This window comes from Canis lupus, chromosome 9, assembly GCF_048164855.1.
Source record: "Canis lupus baileyi chromosome 9, mCanLup2.hap1, whole genome shotgun sequence".
NCBI lineage: Eukaryota > Metazoa > Chordata > Mammalia > Carnivora > Canidae > Canis > Canis lupus.
In genome coordinates, this window is record NC_132846.1 from 1,213,082 (window position 1) to 1,231,042 (window position 17,961).

The window sequence follows — 17,961 nt, forward strand, 5'->3', positions numbered from 1 at the left end:
TGTTCCCCTGTTGATTTTCTGCATAGACGATCGGTCCATGATATAAGTGGGTGTTAAAATCCCCTATCATTGTATTATTATCAGTGTGTTCCTGTACGTTTGTTGTTAATTGGTTTGTATATTTAGGTACTCCCATGTTGGCAGCATAAATATTTAGTTGTTTGGTCTTTTTTTTAAATAAATTTTTTTATTTTTATTTATTTTTATTTACTTATGATAGGCACACAGTGAGAGAGAGAGAGAGAGAGAGAGGCAGAGGCACAGACAGAGGGAGAGGGAGAAGCGGGCTCCATGCACTGAGAGCCCGATGTGGGACTCGATCCCGGGTCTCCAGGATCGTGCCCTGGGCCAAAGGCAGGCACCAAACCGCTGCGCCACCCAGGGATCCCAAATTTATTTTTTATTGGTGTTCAATTGACCAACATACAGAATAACACCCAGTGCTCATCCCGTCAAGTGTCCCCCTCAGTGTCCGTCACCCATTCACCCCCACCCCCCGCCCTCCTCCCTTTCCAGCACCCCTAGTTCATTTCCCAGAGGTAGGAGTCTTTATGATCTGTCTCCCTTTCTGATATTTCCCACACGTTTCTTCTCCATTCCCTTATATTCCCTTTCACTATTATTTATATTCCCCAAATTAATGAGAACATACAGTTTGTCCTTCTCCGATTGACTTACTGCACTCAGCATACTACCCTCCAGTTCCATCCACTTTGAAGCAAATGGTGGGTATTTGTCGTTTCTAATGGCTGAGTAATATTCCATTGTATACATAAACCACATCTTCTTTATCCATTCATCTTTCGATGGACACCATGGCTCCATCCGCAGTTTGGCTATTGTGGACATTCTGCTATAAACATCGGGGTGCAGGTGTCCCCGCGTTTCATTGCATCTGAATATTTGGGATAAATCCCCAACACTGCAATTTTTGGGTCGTAGGACAGGTCTATTTTTAACTCTTTGAGGAACCTCCACACAGTTTTCCAGAGTGGCTGCACCAGTTCACATTCCCACCAACAATGTAAGAGGGTTCCCTTTTCTCCGCATCCTCTCCAACATTTGCGGTTTCCTGCCTTGTTAATTTTCTCCATTCTCACTGGTGTGAGGTGCTATCTCATTGTGGTTTTGATTTGTATTTCCCTAATGGCAAGTGATGCAGAGCATTTTTTCATGTGCATTTTGGCCATGTCAATGTCTTCCTCTGTGAGATTTCTCTTCATGTCTTTTGCCCATTTCATGATTGGATTGTTTGTCTCTTTGGTGTTGATTTTAAGAAGTTCTTTATTGATCTTGGAAACTAGCCCTTTATCTGATACGTCTTTTGCATATATCTTCTCCCATGCTGAAGGTTGTTTTTAGTTTTGGTGACTGTATCGTTTGCTGTGCAAAAGTTTCTTATCTTGATGAAGTCCAAATAGTTCATTTTTGCTTTTGTTTCTTTTGCCTTCATGGATGTACCTTGCATAAACTTGCTGTGGCCAAGTTCAAACCGGGTGTTGCCTGTGTTCTCCTCTAGGATTTTGATGGACTCTTGTCTCACATTTAGATCTTTCATCCATTTTGAGTTTATCTTTGTTTATGGTGAAAGAGTGGTCTAGTTTCATTCTTCTGAAGGTGGAAGTCCAATTTTCCAAGCACCATCTATTGAAGAGACTGTCTTTCTTCCAACGGATAGTCTTTCCTCCTTTATCGAATATTAGTTAACCATAAAGTTCAAGGTCCACTTCTGGGTTCTCTATTCTGTTCCATTGATCTATGTGTGTTTTTGTGCCAGTACCACACTGTCTTGATGACCACAGCTTTGTAGTACATCCTGAAATCTGGCATTGTGATGCCCCCAGATATGGTTTTCTTTTTTAAAAACCCACTGACTGGGCAGCCCCAGTGGCGCAACAGTTTAGTGCTGCCTGCAGCCCAGGGCATGATCCTGGAGACCTGGGATCAAGTCCCACATCAGGCTCCTGCATGGAGCCTGCTTCTCCCTCCTCCTGTGTCTCTGCCTCTCTCTCTCTATGTCTATCATAAATAAATAAATCTTAAAAAAATAAAATAAAATCCCACTGAATATTCGGGGTCCTTTCTGATTCCACAGAAATCTTAAAATAATTTGTTCTAACTCTCTGAAGAAAGTCCATGGTATTTTGATAGAGATTGCATTAAACGTGTAAATTGCCTGGGTAACATTGATATTTTCACAATATTAATTCTGCCAATCCATGACCATGGAATATTTTTCCATCTCTTTGTGTCTTCCTCAATTTCTTTCAGAAGTTTTCTATAGTTTTTAGGGTATAGATCATTTACCTCCTTGGTTAGGTATATTCCTAGGTATCTTATGGTTTGGGTGCAATTGTAAATGAGATTGACTCCTTAATTTCTCTTTCTTCAGTCTCATTGTTAGTGTATAGAAATGCCATTGATTTCTGGGCAGTGATTTTTGTATCCTGCAACGCTACCAAATTGCTATGACTTATAGCAATCTTGCGGGGGAGGGCTTCGGGTTTTCTAGGTAGAGTATCATGTCATCGGCGAAGAGGGAGAGTTTGACTTCTTTGCCAATTTGAATGCCTTTAATGTCCTTTTGTTGTCTGATTGCTGAGGCTACGACTTCCAATACTACGTTGAATAGCAGTGGTGAGAGTGGACATCCCTGTCTTGTTCCTGATCTTAGGGGAAAGGCTCCCAGTGCTGCCCCATTGAGAATGATATTTGTAGTGGGCTTTTCCTAGATGGCTTTTAAGATGTCGAGGATTGTTCCCTCTACCCTACGCTCTGAAGTGTTTTGATCAGGAATGGATGCTCTATTTTGTCACATGCTTTCTCTGCATCTAATGAGATGATCATATGGTTCTTGGTTTTTCTCTTGCTGATATGATGAATCACATTGATTGTTTTACGAGTGTTGAGCCAGTCTTGTGTCCCGGGGATAAATCCTACTAGGTCATGGTGAATAATTTTCTTAATTTATTGTTGGATCCTATTGGCTAGGATCTTGTCGAGAATTTTTGCATCCATGTTCATCAGGGCTATTGGTCTGTAATTCTCCTTTTTGGTGGGGTCTTTGTCTGGTTTTGGAATTAAGGTGATGCTGGCTTCATAGAACGAATTTGGAAGGACTCCATCTCTTTCTATCTTTCCAAACAGCTTTAGTAGGATAGGTATGGTTTCTTCTTTAAACATTTGATAGAATACCCCTGGGAAGCCATCTGGCCCTGGACTTTTGTGTCTTGGGAGGTTTTTGATGACTGCTTCAATTTCCTTCCTGGGTATTGGCCTGTTTAGGTTTTCTATTTCTTCCTGTTCCAGTTTTTGTTGTTTGGGGCTTTCCAGGAATGCGTCCATTTCTTCTAGATTGCCTAATTTATTGGCGTATGGCTGTTCATAATATGTTTTTAAAATCGATTGTATTTCCTTGGTGGTGGTAGTTATCTCTCCTTTCTCATTCATGATTTTATTAATTTGAGTCTTCTCTCTATTCTTTTTAATAAGACTGGCTAATGGTTTATGTATGTTATTAATTCTTTCAAAGTACCAACTCCTGGTTTTGTTGATCTGTTCCACATTTCTTCTGGTCTCGATTTCCTTGAGGTCTGCTCAAATTTTCATTAACTCTCTTATTCTGTTGGGTGTAGGATCTAGCTGCTGTTTTTTTCTCTAGCTCCTTTATGAGTAAGGTGAGCTTTTGTATTTGAGTTCTTTCCAGTTTTTGAATGGATGCTTGTTTTGTGATGTATTTCCTCCTTAGGACTGCTTTTGCTGCATGCCAAAGATTTTGAACGTTTGTGTCTTCATTCTCATTAGTTTCCATGAATCTTTTTAATTCTTCCTCAATTTCCTGGTTGACCCTTTCATCTTTAAGCAGGATGGTCCTTAACCTCCAGTGTGTGAAGTCCTTCCAAACTTCTTGTTGTGATTTAGTTCTAATTTTAAGGCATTATGGTCTGAGAATGTGCAGGGGACGATCTGAATCTTTTGGTATCGGTTCAGATGCGATTTGTGACCCAGGATGTAGTCTATTCTGGAGAAAGTTCCATGTGCACTTGAGAAGAATGTTTATTCAATTCAGTTTGGATGTAAAGTTCTGTAGATATCTGTGAAATCTATTTGCTCCAGTGTATCATTTAAAGATCTCGTTTCTTTGGAGATGTTGTGCTTAGAAGACGTATTGAGGGTAGAAAGACCTAGATTGAAGTCACCAAGTATAAGATAATAATTATCTAAATATTTCTTCACTTTCATTATTATTTGGTTTAAATATTTGGCAGTCCCACATCGGGGCGTATATATTGAGGATTGGTAGGTCCTCTTGTTGGATAGATCCTTAAGTATGATTTAGTGTCCATCTTGATCTCTCACTACAGTCTTCGGGGTAAATTTTAGTTTACCTGATATAAGGATGGCTAACCCTGCTCTCTTTTGAGGACCATTTGAATGGTAAATGGTTCTCCAACACATTATTTTCAGATTGTAGGTGTCCTTCTGTCTAATATGAGTCTCTTGTAGACAGCAAATAGTTGGGTCCTACTTTTTATCCAGTCTGAAACCCTGCGCCTTTGAAGGGGTCATTAAGCCCATTCACGTTTCGAGTTACTATCGACAGATATGAGTTTAGTGTCATCATGATATCTTTTCAGCTCTTGTTTTTGTGGATTGTTCCACTGAGCTTCTTCTTAAAGGAGAATTTTAAGAGTCCCCCTTAAAATTTCTTGCAGAGCTGGTTTGGAGGTCACATATTCTTTCAGTTCCTGCCCTTTTGGAAGCTCTTTATCTCTCCTTCCATTTTGAATGAGAGCCTTGCTGGATAAAGTATTATTGGTTGCATGTTCTTCTCATGGAGGACCCTGAATATATCCTGCCAGCCCTTTCTGCCCTGCCAGGTCACTTTGGAGACATCTCCTGATACCCTAATGCTCCTCCTCATAAAGTTCAGGATTTTCTTGTCTCTTGCTGCTTTAAGGATCTTCTCTTTATCCTTGGATTTTGCAAGCTTCACTATTAAATGTCGAGGTGTTGGATGGTTTTTATTGATTTTAGGGGGGGATCTCTCTATTTCCTGGATCTGAATGCCTGTTTCCCTTCCAAGATTAGGAAAGTTTTCAGGTATGATTTGTTCAAATACACATTCCGACCCGCTGTCCCTTTCAGCGCCCTCAGGAAACCCATTTACACATAGGTTTTTCTTCCTCAGGCTGTCGTTTATTTCCCTTAATCTATCTTCATGGTCTTTTAATTGTCTGTCTCTTTTTTCCTCAGTTTCTCTCTTTGCCATCAACTTGTCTTCTATGTCACTCACTCATTCTTCCACCTCCTTATCCCTCGTCATTAGGACTTCTAGTTTGGATTGCATCTCATTCAATTGATTTTTAATTTCGGCCTGATTGGATCAAAATTCTGCAGTCCTGAAGTCTCTTGAGTCCTTTATGCTTTTTCCTAGAGCCACCAGTAGCTGTATAATAGTGCTTCTGAATTGGTTTTCTGACATTGAATTGTAATCCTGATTTGTAACTCTGTGGGAGAGAGGACTGTTTCTTTCTTTTGAGGTGAGCATTTCCTTCTAGTCATTTTGCTCGGTGCACAGTGGCCAAAAACAAGTTGTTGGGCTTAAGAAAAAAAGAGAGGAGAGAAAGAAGGAAAGAGAAGAGAAAAAGAAAAAAGTAAAAAGGAAGAAAAAAAGCTAAAAAGAATAAAAGGAGAAATTATAGAAAGAAAAGGGGAGAAAAAGGGTGGGGGAAGCAATCAGAAATAAAAAAAACGTGGGGGAGTATCTTCTGATTCTGTATACTTTAAGTCCCTTGACTTCCCCTGGAAGTTGTACGTCTAGCTGGTCTTCTGGGGGAGGGGCCTGTTGTGCTGATTTTCAGGTGTTAGCCCTTGGGGGAGCTCCTCTCCCCCTGCCTGGTGAAGCGCTCAGTGGAGGTTGTTTACCCCATGAAGCCCAAGGAGGAACGACCCCAGTGGCAGTGGCCAGGTCTGAAAACCGGTATTCAGCCCTGCAGTAACTCCGGAGAAATCCATCTGCAGGGCCTGGAGGCTCCGGGGTGGGGCTGCTGGTCTGCTGAGCTCTTGGCAGGAGCGTCCTTGCTGTCCTGGGCCCTCCGGGCCTCTGCCTGTACCGGGGGAGGCCGAATCCTGGGCTGTGTCTCGGCGCCCTGTGCTCTGGGGCCAGTGCTGCTGGATTCTCGCTCCCCGCCGTGCAGCCACCTCTCCACAGAGCCGCCGCCCTAACCCCTCTGAGCTGCTCCAGGAGCCGCGCAGCCCCCTCCACACAGAGCCTCTTCCTTTGTCCTAGGTGCTGCCACCTAGCTCCTTCCAGGGACCCACAGCCCCCTCCGCACAGAGCCGCCACCCGAGCCCCTCAGAGCTGCTCCTGGGTCAATGCATGTGCCCTGCAGCCCTTAGGTAGCTCGGTGCACTCTCCTGGGAGTGCAGGTGTCTGTTAGTGTTCCATGGACCCCAAGGGTTCCCCACCCTCCTGGGGTCCTGCTCTGAATTGTTGCGAGCGCCATTCCACCCTGGAAGATTGGTGCAGCTCCTGATTCTCTGGGACAGAGCTCTCCTGACCGGGGGACACTTGCCCTGGCCTTAGCCCGGCTCCTCGGTGGCCTCTCCCCCTTAGATGCCTTTTGTTTATTTCTTTTTCCCATCTTCCTACCTTCATAGAAGCACAAACTTTTCTCACTGTAGCATTCCAGCTGGTATATGTTTAAATCTCAGGTCAAATTCCTAGATTTTCAGGATGATTTGAAGGTTATCTAGGTAATTTGGTGGGGACAGGTGACTTGGGGACACTTCTCTTCCGCCATCTTGCCCCTCCTCCTGTATGTTACCTTTTAGCTTTGGTTGTTTCTTTCACTTTGCAGAAGCTTTTCAATTTGATGAAGTCCCAATAGTATTTTTGCTTTTGTTTCCCTCACCTCAGAGGCATATCTAGAAAGATGATCCAATGGCCAATGTCAACGACGTTGCTGCCTATCTTTTCTTCTTTGTATGGTTTCAGGTCTCACATTTAGGTCTTTCATCCATTTTGAATTCATTTTTTATATAGATGGTGTAAGAAAGTGGTCCAGTTTCCTTCTTGGGCATGTGGCTGCCTGGTTTTCCCAACAACATTTGTTCTTTTCCTGGGGTCAGGGTTAGGGTTTCTTGAAGAGACTGTCTTTGTGCCTTTGGATATTCCTTCCTGCCTCGTTGTCGATTAATGGATCATAGAGTTACAGGTTTGTATCTTGTTTCGGCTTTCCATTCTGTTCTATTGATCTAAGTGTCTCCTGTTGGGAGATTCTTGATTGCTAATTCAATTTCTCTGCTGGTTATATGTCGGTTCAAGTTTCTTATTTCTTCCTTTTTCATTTTTGCTATGTTATATATTTCCAGGAATTGATCTATTTCTTCCAGATTCTAGGTTGCTGGCATATAATTTTTCTTAATGTTCTCTTATAATCGTTTGTTTTTCTGTAGTGTTGGTTGATATTTCTCTTTTCTCATTTGTGATTTTATTTGGGTCCTTTCTCATCTTTTTATCTTTTTTCTTTTTTAAAGATTTTATTTATCTATTCATGAGAAACACAGAGAGGCAGAGGTATATGTAGAGGGAAAATGAGGCTCCATGCAGGGAGCCTGATGTGTGATGTGATCCCCTAGGACCCTGGGAACATGACCTGAGCCAAAGAAGATGCTCAACCACTGAGGCACCTAGGTGACTAGGTGCAATTCCTAGCTAGCAATTCCTTTGCTAGTTATGGGTCTGTTCACATTTCCTATTTCTTCCTATTTCAGTTTTGCTCATTTGCACATTTCAAGGGATTTGTCCATTTCTTCCAGGTCTCCCAATTTGTTTGCATATAATTTCATAGTATTCCCTTATAATTGTCTAATTTTTCTGCTGTTGATTGAGATCTCTCTTATCTCATTTGTGATTTTATTTATTTAGGTCTTTTCTCTTTTCTCATTGATAAGGCTGGCTATGGTTTGATCCATTTTATTAATTATTTTGAATAACCAGCTCTTAGATTCGTTATTCCATTCTACTGTTTTGTTGTTTCTGTATTGTTTATTTCTGCTCTCATCTTTATTTTTTCCCTTCTTCTGTAGGCTTTAGGCTTTGTTTGCTATTCCTTTACCAGCTCCTTTAGGTATAGGGTTAGGTTGTGTTTTGGAGACTTCTTGTTTCTTGAGGTAGGCCTGTATTGCTTTGTACTTCCCAGTTAGGACTGCCTTTGCTAAATCCCAGAGTTTTGGAGAAACATGTTTACATTTTCATTTGTTTTAAATTTCCTGTTTAATTTCCTGGTTGATCCATTCATTCTCTAGTAGGATGTTCATAATCTCCACGTATTTTTGGTCTGTCCAATTTTTTTTCTTACTTTTGGCTTCAAGTCTTATAGCGTCGTGGTCCGAAAATATACAGAGTGTGATATCAACCTTCTTGTACCTGTTGAGGGCTGATTTGTGGGCCATGATATGATCTGTTCTGGAGAATGTCCCATGTGCACTTGAAAGGAATGTGTATTCTGCTTTAGGAAAAAATATTCAGACTATATGTGTTGAGTCCCTGTGGTCCAGTGTGTCAAGGCTATTGTTCACCTGTTGATTTTCTGCATAGACGATCGGTCCATTACAATAAGTGGGTGTTAAAATCCCCTGTCATTGTATTATTATCAGTGAGTTCCTGTACGTTTGTTGTTAATTGGTTTTTATTATTTAGGTACTCCCATGTTGGCAGCATAAATATTTAGTTGTTGGATCTTTGTTTTAAATAAATTTTTTTTTATTGGTGTTGAATTGACCAACATACCGAATAACACCCAGTGCTCATCCCATCAAGTGTCCCCCTCAGTGCCCATCACCCATTCACCCCCACTTCCCGCCCTCCTCCCCTTCTAGCACCCCTAGTTCATTTCTCAGAGTAGGAGTCTTTATGTTCTGTCTCCCTTTCTGATATTTCCTACACAATTCTTCTCCATTCCCTTATATTGCCTTTCACTATTATTTATATTCCCCAAATGAATGAGAACATACACTGTTTGTCCTTTTCCGATTGACTTACTTCACTCAGCATAATACCTTCCAGTTCCATCCATGTTGAATTAAATGGTGGGTATCTGTCTTTTCTAATGGCTGAGTAATATTCCATTGTATACATAAACCACATCTTCTTTATCCATTCAATTTTCAATGGACACCGAGGCTACTTCCACAGCTTGGTTATTGTGGACATTCCTAATATAAACATCGAGGTGCCGGTGTCCCGGCGTTTCATTGCATGTGAATCTTTGCGGTAAATCCCCAACAGTGCAATTTCTGGGTCGTTGTGCCATTCTATTTTTATCTCATTGAGGAACCTCCACAGAGTTTTCCAGAGTGGCTACACCAGTTCACATTCCCACCAACAGTGGTTTCTATATTTAGGTACTCCCATGTTGGCAGCATAAATATTTTGTTGTTTGATCATGATAGAGAGTCTTTTTAATTATGAAATAATGCCCTTCTTCATCTCTTTTACAGTATTTGTTCTTTCTTTTTTGAAATTTAAAATATTTATTTATTTATTCATGAGAATTACACAGAGAAGCAGAGGAAGGAACATAGAGTGAGAGGCAGGCTCCCCAAAGGGAGGCTGATGTGGGACTTGATCCTTGGATCCCAGAATCACACCTGAGCCGAAAGCAGATGCTCAACCACTGAGCCACCAGGTGTCCCCCAGGGTTTGGTTTCAAATCTCATTTGTCTGATATAAGTATGGGTCCTCCATCTTTCTTTTGATATCCATTAGCATCATAGATTATTTTCTATCCCCTGACTTTCAATCTGTTGGTGTCTATAGGTCTAAGGTGAGCATCTTGTAGTCAGCGTACAGGTGGATGTTTTTTTAATAATAATTTTATTTATGATAGTGTGAGAGAGAGCGAGAGAGAGAGAGAGAGAGAGAGAGAGGCAGAAAATTAGGCAGAGAGAGAAACAGGCTCCCCACCAGGAGCCCAATATGGGACTCGTTCCAAGACTCCAGGATCACACCCTGATTCAAAGACAGAGGCTCAACCCCTGAGCAACCCAGACATCCCGGATCCTGTTTTTTAAGCCCCTCTGATACCATATATCTTTTTATTGGAGCATTTAGTCTATCAGCATTCAGAGTGATTATTCAAAGATATGAACTTTGTGCATTTGTGTTACCGGAAGAGTTGGTGTTTCTGGTGACGTTCTCTGGGCCTTTCTCGTCTTTGTTGCTTTTGGTCTCTTTTTTTCCCCCACTAGAAGAGTCCATCTTAAAATTCCGTACTGGACTGGTTAATTGGTCATGAACTCCTTTATATGTTGCCTGTCTGGGAAAATCTTTCTCCCTCCTTCTCTCCTGTATGACACCCTTGCTGAAGAAAGAATTCATACAAATTGGACTCCAATAAAAAGAAATTTAAAAACATAAAATAAATTTTTGCTATTATGATTGAGGAAAATGGCATTTAGGTTGAAAAAGCAGAAGCTGAAAGAGAGGAGGAAAGATTTCACCCTCCGTAGCCTTCAAGGGACCTGGTTTCCTTTCCTAGGAGGGCCCCCCGCCTCCGGAGGATGCTTCCTGCCCCTCTGTCCTCCTTTCTGGAACACAGCAAAGACATCTCCGTACCTCCAACACCTCTGCAGTCATGACTTATAGCGTTTTCCAAATATCCTATTGGGGACAACATTGTAGTGTATGTAGCCATCTGGCTGCTGTTTGACAACATTGGGGGGATTCCGACTTTTGTGGTTTTGAGCTGCGTGTGTGTCTATCACATGCAGCTATCCCATGCAGCCATCAGATCCTCTGGCTGGGTCACCCAAAACCCCGAAATTGTTGGCAGAACATCATTTCTGGTGCTGGCGCTGGGCAGCTAGCTGGGCTCTGTTGCCATGATGGGGCTCACTCATGCAGGAACTTTCAGCTGGAAGGTCAGCAGAGCTGGAAGTTCCGGCTCAGCCACATTCCCATGTACAGCAGTGGGTACGGCCTCCCCTAGAAGGCACGTGGGGAGGTCAGCTGTGTGTGCCTGGAGGTGCCCTTGCAGGGGCTGGTTAGCGCCTAGGTGGTGCTCCCTCCTCCTTTCTGGGGGTCTCTCCATGCCCCGTGCACATAGTTCTGGGAGACACAGAAATGGGTTGGCTCTGAATTTTCACACCACAACACTTTATTGGCTTTCTACAGCAAAGGCTCAGAGCCATGAGTTCGTGCCTTCCCCTGGGGAAGGAGACCTTTCTGTCCTTTAAGGGGGGGCAAGAATCACACGGGGTGGGGGGGCGGGTGCTGGAGTCCCCCACCCGGGAGAATGTGTGGACTCCGGGTGGGGGCAAGTGTCCTGAGGTTTCACCCTGATTGACGGTTCTGAGGATAGCAGAGCTGACCTGGATCTGTCGCTCATGGCCTCCTGCTCTGGGTCCCTGCAGGGCATCAGGACCCCGGCTTCAGGCTCTCTGGGGCTGGAGCACCTGGAGGAGTCTGCCTCCTGGTGTGGGTGTGGGTGGGCCCCACCAGCTTACCCTTCCTCTCCCCACACTGGTGGGTCCTGGGATCCCCAGGGCTGCCCTAGATCAGCGACCTGGATCTGTGGGGCACGCCCAGGGCCCAGGAGGCCACATCCAGCTCTGAGAGGGCTCACTCAGCCCAGGGCCAGAATCCAGGGCTGGCCAGGGCCATGGGGGCCTGATTCCATTAGTCTTTGAGTTGGGACTGGTGTGGGCTCAAATCAACCCAGCCCCCAAAGAGCCTAGGCCCAAGTCAGCCCAGGTCCCTCTGGGTTAGGGGCTGGTGTCCTGTGCAGGTTGTGCCGCCCTCCAGGAGGAAGAGTAGGAGGAGGCAGGGCACAGTGCTTCCTCTGCTCCATGCACCTGCACCCACCCTGTCGGGGGCTCCCTGTCTTTCCTCCTCCCTGCAACCCCTGGATACACTATGGGACACCGGGCTTCTGATGGTAGCAGGCTGTCCAGAGAACCATGGGGAGGCTGACCATGTCCCACAGGGGGCAGCTGCACCGGGTCCTTGCTGAGGGGCGATGGTGTGTGAGTGGATGGTGTGTGGGCAGGGGTATGATGGTGGTGGATTGAGGGGGATGGTGTATGGGGGATGGTGTTGGGGTATAGTGTGGGTGGGGTTTGTGTGGGGGTGTGTGGGTTTGAGGGGGATGGTGTAGGGGGGATGCCATGAGGGATAATGATGTAGGGGGATAGTGTGTGGGTGGGGAATGAAGGGGATGGCGTGGGGGGCCTGCAGACACAGGGCATCCCCTTTCTCTAAGATGCACACCAAGACATCTACAGATAAAGGCGACCACAGTCTGGGGTTTATTGTGACACCTGCCTCAGGGGCCCCGTGTGGTCAGTTCAGGGCCCTGGCTGGACTGGGCGCATTATCTGGGGGTCATCATACTATGTATGTTTACAAATTGCAAGTTGTCTCAAATTAAATGCATAGAATTTAGAAATATATAAAGCACCGAGGGTGGGTGTCACTCTGACCCTTCAGACCCTCATCGGATCAATGTGTGTCCTCCTCCAGTCACAGCCATGCAACCTGCCCCCAGGTCCCCTTAATGCCCCCATGGCCCCCACCCAGGCACCTGGTTTCAGGGTGCCGTCCGTCACCCCTTTGGGGATCAGCTCACATCGCAACCCCTGGAGGCCCCATCCTAGTGGCCTCCTCATCCCTGAGACACCAGGGGTAGAGACACGGAGGTCATCCCCAGCACCCTACCATGCCGCTGTGTTTTGTTGGCTGCTGTTCTTCCCCCGGCCTCAGAAGCCCCATGTTCCCTTCCCAGAAGCCACCAGTCCTCCCCCGGGTCCCATTCCCCTGGAACCTCAGCCTCACCCTACCCCGTAGTAGTCCCAAAACATGATGTGACTGCTGAACGTCATGTTGATGTCCAGGTCCACCTGCTTGATGTCCCTGGAGGAGACCAGGGCCTCTTATTTCATTTCCTGTGTGAATACCATGGAGGAGGAGCCAGCGTCAGGGACTCAGACCCTGACATGTCACCAGGTGCCATCCTGGGCAGGGAGCCCAGGGGCCACCATGGGATTGTGTCCTGCGGAATCCTCCTTCCTTCCCCTGGGAAGTTGGGGACGGCGGGAGTGCCCAGCATGCCCATGGACCTGTGTGAGGGCCTGTGCCCAGCTGTTGTGGGCGGGGAGGTGACTGAGGTTCAGCCTGGGTGGGAGGGGACAGGAGGTCAGTCCAGGTGGGAAGGGGACATGGGGGTGTTGTGCACAAGATGGCGAATCCGAAAAACCACTAAGGAGCCGACACTGATGCAAACAAATGAGAGTTGTTTTACAAACTCGAGCATGGGTCCAAGTGTACCCCACAGAGTAGAGCAGGGAGTTGGACACCGAGGACGGTTTTAACTTAGTTTTAAGGGCCTGGTCTTGGGGACATCCAGAAGGGCTGGAGCAATTCCTCAAGTTCTGTTCACTTTTTGATATGGGGCCTTCAGGGCATTGAGCACTCTTCTCATTCTAATAGGGGCTTCCAGCCCTTCCTTGGATTCGGCTCAGTTTTTATTCTATTCTGGGGCATTCTGGACATTAAGCTGTAAATTTTTGTTTTTTTCCTGTATCTGAAGTAATGTAAATTTCAGCTCTTCTTCACAGGGGCCTGGGATTGCTGGCTGTGTGCAAATGCTGAACTTAAAGTGGAATGGCCGTAATGTTCTCGGCCTCCCCACGTCCCGTCCCATACTCTCTAGCTCCTGCCGCCCTCCCCAGAGCTCCTAAGAGAGCAATTGCAAATGACCACAACGTGGCAGCCTGTGTTGGGGGACAAGCCCCGGGATTTGCGATCAGGAAGACCTGGAGATCGGCGTATCGGCTATGCAGCGTGATTTGATGCTGCAGACTCTTATTCCCTAAGGCTATCTTGACAACTGACTTTGTACATAGAAAAGTTCTCCTTTGCCTTTAAAAGATGAGGAGCAAGTCAAAGCATTTTTTCTCTGCCCATCTGATTGCTCAGATTCCAATCTGAGACGTATTGACTTTTAATATGGATAATGTACTATCCGTAGTAGTATTGTTAATATATTCTGACACTAGTAATTCAGAGGGATGAGGCTTTCTCAACTATTTCTTCACAGCTCAGTCACTCATCAGAAAATGCATCTTTATGGATTTGGAAATAACTGAGAGACATTATTACCAATGGTCCTATTATTATGTGAAGGATTCTTCCCTGAAATTCTTCCCCTGTTTCAACTGACACTGAAACACTGTGAACTCTTTGGAAGACAAATGTCAAGGAGATAAATGTTATGCCTTGCTAATTTTAAATGCACTTGCAAATTGGTGTCTATTATAATAGAAGTTTTTTAATCTGATTTTTGCTATTTATTATCCTTTCCTGCTTTTCAGGTTGAGAATGCATTGTACGTGTTCATAAGTGTTTTTCTTTCCTTCTGATATAAAATTTTTACTTTGTTCCCAATGAAGGAACTCTCTAAGAATAAGGCAAAAGTTACTTCAACTATTCTTGAAATGTCTTCACACTTGGAGCCTGATTTATTTAACTCAATTTTCAAAATAAATCTTGTTTATTGGAATAAAAACAAAGATTTTAGGGAAATTGAGAAGATAGTAAGAGAATTCTCATTCACTTGCACTCAATTTTTCCAATTATTGATATATTAGTATGGTTCAAATATTAGCTAATGAATCAATATTAAAATATTTGCATTAACCAAGGACAATGCTTTATTCAGATTTCCTTAGTTTTTGCTAAGTTACCATTCCTCATTTCACACTCCATTTGTCCTCATGTTTTCTTAGTCTCCTCTGGATTGTGACAGTCTTTCAGTCTTTCCTTGTTGTCTTTGAACTGGAATGCTTTGAGAAGTAGAGTATTTTGTAAAATTTCCCTCAGTGGGACATGTCTGTTATCTCATGATTGAACTGTTTTTGTGGATTATATACAGAGATATACTGATTTTTTATTATTATCATATAAAGGATAGATACTATCAACATAATTTATCAGTCTTGGTATCCATCTGATCATCTTGCTGATGTAGTGTTTGTCAGCTTTCTCCGTAGTAAAGTGATTCTTTATTGTTATTGTTATTATTATTATTAATATTATATTATCATTATTTTTAAGGTTTTTCATAATATATTTTATAGAAGGAAGTTACTATGTGTATTGCACACATAAGAGTGGGAAGGTATGCTCATGAACTTGAGGGTGGAATGTCTGCACAAATTGTTTGAAATTCTTCTACATGGGAGATTTCTCTTCATTCTGGGTTTGTTTGTGTCTTTTTCAAAGACGCTATTTAATTAATTGAGAGAGAGAGGAGAGAAAAACCATGAGTGAGAGGGGCAGAGGAAGAAGGAGAAGCAGGTTCCCTGCTGAATAGGGAGTCTTCCTTGGGACCTGGATCATGATCTGAGCCTAAGTCAGAAGCTTAACTGACTGAGCCACCCAGGTGCCACTTTTTCTTCCTTCTTTTTTTTTTCTTAATAATAAATTTATTTTTGTGTGTGTGTTCAATTTGCCCACATACAGAATAACACCCAGTGCTCATCCCATCAAGTGCCCCCCTCAGTGCCCATCACACATTCACCCCCACCCCAGTCCTCCTCCCCTACCATCACCCCTAGTTCGTTTCCCAGAGTTAGGAGTCTTTATGTTCTGTCTCCCTTTCTGATATTTCCCACACATTCCTTCTCCCTTCCCTTATATTCCCTCTCACTATTATTTATATTCCCCAAGTGAATGAGAACATACAATGTTTGTCCTTCTCCGATTGAGTTATTTCACTCAGCATAATGCCTTCCAGTTACATCCACGTTGAAGCAAATGGTGGGTATTTGCCATTTATAATGGCTGATCAAGGCCCACCTTTTCTCTCTCTTCATCTTCTGAGTCTCCTATGATATGAATGTTATTGCTTTAATAAGTGGCTGAGTTCCCTATGTCTGCCTCTGTGGTCCATAACCTTCCTTGTTTTTAAGGCTTCCACTTGGGACTGCATCTCAGTTATAGCATTTTTAATGTTGGCTTGACTAGATTTTAGTTCTTTTATTTCTACAGGAAGGGATTCTCCAGTTTTCTTCTGTGCTCTTTTTCCAGCCCAGCTGCTGTCTTTATAATCATTGTTTTAAACTGTATTTAGACATCATATATGTGAATGGATGAACTTCCTGGCTGTGAGTACTACCTCATGTTATTTTATGAAGGTGAATTTCTCCATCTCATTATTTTTTCCAAAAAAAAAAAAAGAAGGAAGAAAAAGAAAAACCAAGAAAAACAATAAATTTGCCCTCCTAAAAGAACACCAGATTATTTTGGCCTGCTTGTTAAAAGATTCTAAATCCCAAAATAAGAAACACAATTAAAGTACCATGAAACTAAACATAAGAAATATATAAGGTACATACATAAAATTTAAAATAAGGCAATTTATAAACTAGAATCAAAGAAAATACATGAAAATAAAGCACAAAGTACAAAGGAAGCTAGACCCTACTTTCCAGGCAGAGCTGAAGCTCTGCAGCCTCTGCGGTCCAACAACTTGGTGGCAGCAAGTGGTCTGTGCGTGGTCTGGGAATGGCCCATGGTGCTGATTGTCAGGTGCACATCTGCCTGGGAGATGCACCTGTGGGGTCAGAGGTGGGGTGGGCTTCAGCGCCTCGGCCTCCAGCGGGTGGCACTGTGCTGCTCCCTGAGACTCCGTGCTAATGGGAGGGATGCGGGTGGGGACGCTGGGTCCTCTAGCTCTGGGGCTGAGCATCCCGCCCCCCAGTCTGCAGGCCCACCACAGAAGAGCCGCCAAGCCCCCGGGTCTCTGCTGCTTCTCTCAGAATCCTGCTTTCACTCTGCCCTCATCCGAGTTTCTTTTGGTTTTGTTTTTTATCTCAGTCTGTTGTGCCCAAGATTGCGAATTCGAGAAATCACTGAGAAGCCGACACGAATGCAAACACATGAGGGTTTATTTACAAGATCAAGATAGTGTCCTAGTATACCCGACAGAGTGGAGCAGGGACTTGGACCCCGATGTGGTTTTTGCTTAGTTTTAAGGGCTGGTCTTGGGGACCTCCAGAAGGGCTGGAGCAATTCCTCAACTTCTGTTTACATTTTGATATGGGGCCTTCAAGGGCATTGAGTTCTGTTCTCATTCTAATAGGGCCTTCCTGTCCTTGTCCTGGGCTCAGTTTTGATTCTATTGTGGAGCTTTCTAGGTCATTAAACTGTAAACAGCAAAGGTTCCACACCTGGAAGGGGGACGTACACTGTCCCTATATGCTGAAGATGCGGTGCTAGAAGAAGGAAACCCGAGAGCCTCTACCAAAACCTGTTAGAACTAAGGAGTGAGTTCAGTAAAGTCACGGACACAAACTGACCCTAGAGCAGAGTAGCCTTGCTATGTCCCGACAATGAGCACTCAGGAAAAAAATGAAGTTGTGACTCCCTTCTCAGGAGCATCAAGGAGAATTAATAATGAGACTGAACCAAAGGAGCACAAGACTTCTGCACTGAGCCATACCAGGCTCTGGGAGGCCATCCTGGGCTCGTTGGGTGAGAGCCTCATCTTGTGAAAATGTCCGCAGTTCCTGAATCCACCCTCAGATTCAATGTCACTCCTATCAAAATCATGGTGGCAGATCTTCGAAATAGTAAAAAAAAAACCCATAACATCCATCTGCCCCCACAAATGACCCCGGACAGCAAATCAGTATTGGAGAAGCAGGAGAGAGCAGAACGCAGCACTTTCCTATTTCAAATGATGTCACAGAGACACAGGATAAAGCAGTGTGGTTCTCGGGCCCCCAGCTGGCTCTGTTGGTTAAGCATCCGACTCCTGACCTCACCTCTGGTCCTGATCTCAGGGGTCATGAGTTCTAGCCCTGGGCTGGGCCATGGATGAGGCATGGAGCCTATTTAGACAAACAGGACCCACGGTGGATGGTCCCGGTATAAGCTGAATGAGCAAAACT